Source organism: Arachis duranensis, chromosome 7 (assembly GCF_000817695.3).
Source record: "Arachis duranensis cultivar V14167 chromosome 7, aradu.V14167.gnm2.J7QH, whole genome shotgun sequence".
NCBI lineage: Eukaryota > Viridiplantae > Streptophyta > Magnoliopsida > Fabales > Fabaceae > Arachis > Arachis duranensis.
In genome coordinates, this window is record NC_029778.3 from 35,651,446 (window position 1) to 35,655,597 (window position 4,152).

The window sequence follows — 4,152 nt, forward strand, 5'->3', positions numbered from 1 at the left end:
TTATGTTTATTGGGGAGGATCTTTTCTTAATTACCAAGGTGAAAGATTCAGCAATGATTTCTAAGACCCTTCCTTCTCCTCTTGTTAAGTTTCTTCTTGATGTTAAGCTTTCAACTCTTAATGTCAATGGTTTTTCTCTCTCCACAAACCAGATTAATTCTGTTGCTAAATACGTTGATATTCATTCTCAATCAGATGTGCTACCAAAACTTCCTGATTCAGTGTTGAGAGAAAATTATAATTCGGTTGTCAATCCTGTGTCATTTGATTCACTTACTTCTAACTTTGCTCATCTTGGTTTCCATTCACAAAATAATGATGTTTTGTTCACTGACTCTAGCACTATTTTGCCACATACAATCCCAAACATTGGTACTGATCAGATTATCCTTAGTAGTAATGCCCCTATCCACCATAATTGTCTTCCTTATTCAGTATCCAATATTAATGTTAACTCTCCATTAACTGTCTCATTTGAATGCACTAATCCGATTGCAAGAAAAATTGGTGGACATGGTGATATTTCAAGCACTAATGAATATATTCCTGTTACTGCTAATAATTCTTACTATCCTATCCCCTTATCCACCCCTATGCAACTTGGTTCAAGAAGTGGCGTTCAGTTTACCCCAGAGTTTATTTCATGCCAAAAGCTTTTGTCTGATAGCCAGGTTACTAACTGCTACATAGTAAGTTCTATTTATCAAACCTTTTTCTCACTAATTTATCTTTAATTATTTTCCTTTTTGTTGTTATACTTTCTTTATATATGTTCTATTTTTAATTAGTTCTATTTTTTCATTTGTCAACTCAGATACTTCCCAATATATTTGCTATGAATGCCTTTCCAAGCAGGCCTAAAATCATAGAGGTTAGATTTGGCAAATTCAGTCCACTGAGGATGGGGCTGCGATGGAATGATTCCAGAAAACTGCAACTATTTTTGACTAAGGGTTGGAAGCAATTTGCAAAGATGCATAGGTTCAAGGAAGGAACATTGCTAAAGTTTTCTGTTGCAATTGGAGATGAGAGTGTGATGTATGTTAAAGTGATTAAGCTTTAAGTAGCTTTAGTTGTAGATACTGTTAAGTGCCTGTTTAGTGCCTTAGTGTGTTTGAAAGACCCTTTTTAGTTCATGTTTAATGGAATGTTTATTTTAGTGTGTTTTAATTATATTTTAATTTATGACTGTCAATGTTATGTAATTGTGCTTTGATGCACTATGCCTGGTATGTTATTATGCATCAATCAATGTAAAACCAAATTAAGCATTAAATTTATCTTTATTAATTATTTCAAAAATTCAGTTAGCATTGTTTTTATATTTTTCAGATTCATTTTAGTTATAAATCTGCAACTTATTATCTTAGTTCAACACTTTAGTTTCAATGATGCCATACTATATTTAACTTTTACATGTTAATTTATTGGATTGATTTCAATTTTATTATTATTATTATTATTATTATTATTATTATATCTAATATAGCAAATATGCATTCAATGTAAGTATAAGTATCTATCTTTTCTATATGTTTTAAAAAAGTGACCTGTTTTTTGTACTCCATATATTCAAACTTTGTATGTTACGTGTCTTTGTGATTCAGGAGTTTATACATAGATCTCAACTAAATCTTTATTTTAATCAACCCTGCCATATTCTTAATAATAGATCTTTTAGTTACATTCAAATTATTTACTTTTAAATAAAATTATTGACTTTTAAATAAGTTATGATGGCTAATTCACGATACTTATTTCATTTAGGTTCAACCAAATTAAACCTTCAATTTTCAAGTCTTATAGAATATTAAGTATGACAATAATCATGCTTATCTTAGAAGGAAAAAAATTAATATAATATTTCTAATGAGACTGGTTTTCGTGGTTTTTATGCAGAAACTAACAAATGTTGAAAACCATGCTTCTTTTACACCTATAGTGAACTACTTTTAATAATCCATCATAAATACTAGAAATCTCATGGTTTCCTTACATTATTTTTCCTATCAACAAATGTACATTGTGTTTGTCAGACTTTGGACGTATTTATACAGTAGCTCATCATGTTACTGCTTCAATTTTATAAGGGGTTTTTTTTTGCTTCCTCAATCCAACTTTTTTAAGTTGCATGCTTCGTGTATCATTTATTGTTTTACTACTTTACTTCTATTGATAGTCATATTTATGGATTGTAATCATTACTTCATATAGAAGATCACATTCAAGTAAATGCATTAGGCATCCTACTTCATAGACAATTAATTCATTCATTTAAAACATCTAAAGTTACAAGTAATGTTAACATAAACTGCAGAACACTAATTATACTATTCTATTAATCTCTCTCTCCCCCTTTATATATACACCTTTGCAGTTGATATATTGTTCACTCATCACTTTTTCTTAAACTATGATATAAGTTTTCATCCTCAGTTACATCTGTTTTCTTATTTTATATTTGTCAAATTTTTCATTAGCATAGTTTATATATTCTTAGTTATTTAACATCTACTATTATATATGCTTCATTGAATCCTTTTCTTCTTCATCTCTTGCATGTGTTGCTCCTCATATTTTCTGTGTTTGCAAGTTACCATTAGCACACTATGAGGCACAAAGATTTTCGAATTTTTTACTTGGATGTGGATCCTATATCGGTATTAATCTTTACTTTTTCTTAGTAGTTAGTAGTTATTACTTTATAATGTGTTTCTGAATTTGTCATCCTTATTATATTTCCATGATTTTCTTTGTAGAGTCTGCACCCGTTACCTTCACTATTTTATAGAAAGTTCAAGGATTTATTGGGCAATACAATTGTTACATTTGATGCAAATCACAATCTCATTGAGTTGAGGATTGAAAAACTTAATCACACAGCCTACATTATTAGGGGTTTGCATAAGCTGATGAATTTTTATGGTCTCTATCGAGGTGGTTATATAAAACTCAGTTATGCCTATAAAGAATACTTTCGTATAATCAAGATCAGGGATCATAATATGGTTAAGAAGAGTTCTATTTACACTGGTATAAAGCTCCTTCTTTCTGATAACTTTTATCATAAATGTAAGCTACCATTGACTGAGGAGGAGCATTTGTGTATTTGTTCGAAAGAAACTCTGAAATTCAAAAGAAAGTCAAGTCATCAGCTTATTATACTAGGAAGGTTCTGCTAAATTCTAATACCCGTACTTCATCAAAAATAGTTTTTTCTGATGAAACTAGTCATGATAAACGATATAACTATAAGCATTTTGGCTCTTCGTCAAAATATATCCCGGTTGACCTGAATTTAGCTCCTGAAGTAGAAGAAGGATCTGCTATTGTTTTTCGTTCGGATCAATCAAAATTTTCCCCAATCGAAGATAATAATATACACTTTCATGCAGCAGTGTCAAATGAAAGTGGTATCCCAACAAAGTTCTATGACTTCTTTTCACCAAATATATCTTATCAAGTGGTTTACATCCCAAGTACTCCTGTTAATGTTTTTCGACAAAGCTCTTTCGAATTTTCAGATTTAATTCATTCTAAGCAATCCAATCTACCTTATATGGTTACATATTCGTGCGTGATTACAAATGAAGATTTGCATTCATCATATTTGGTATGATTTTTTTTTCTACAACTATATATAGTTATATCCATTGAAAAGTTAAACCTTTTTTTTAAAACTAAATAGATCTATTTTTGTTGTATTATTCAGGGCCTTCCTACAGAGTTTGTTACAAAGGCTTTTCCTTCACATCATCACCAGGTTTGCGTTGTACAAAGGCGTGGTTGTAGATACACAATAGGACTCTGTTGGTACAGGGATAAACAATCATTCAAAGCTCATCTTACTAGATGCTGGAAGGCTTTTATTAGTGACAATACTCTTAGGCAAGGAAGTTTAGTTATTTTTAATGTCTCTTCATTAGATGAGAGAACCATGTATGCTGATGTAATCACTAAATGAGATATAAATCTATATAATATTTAGTTTTGCTTTCTGTTTTCGTGTAGCTTTTATTTCTATGTTATTAGTAATCATATTAAACATTTATGTATCAATATGCAAAGTTTTACTTTTGATCTATGACTTATTTAATACTATATTTCATCTTATCCATGACCTGTTAATATTGTTATATTGCTGTTGTTTCC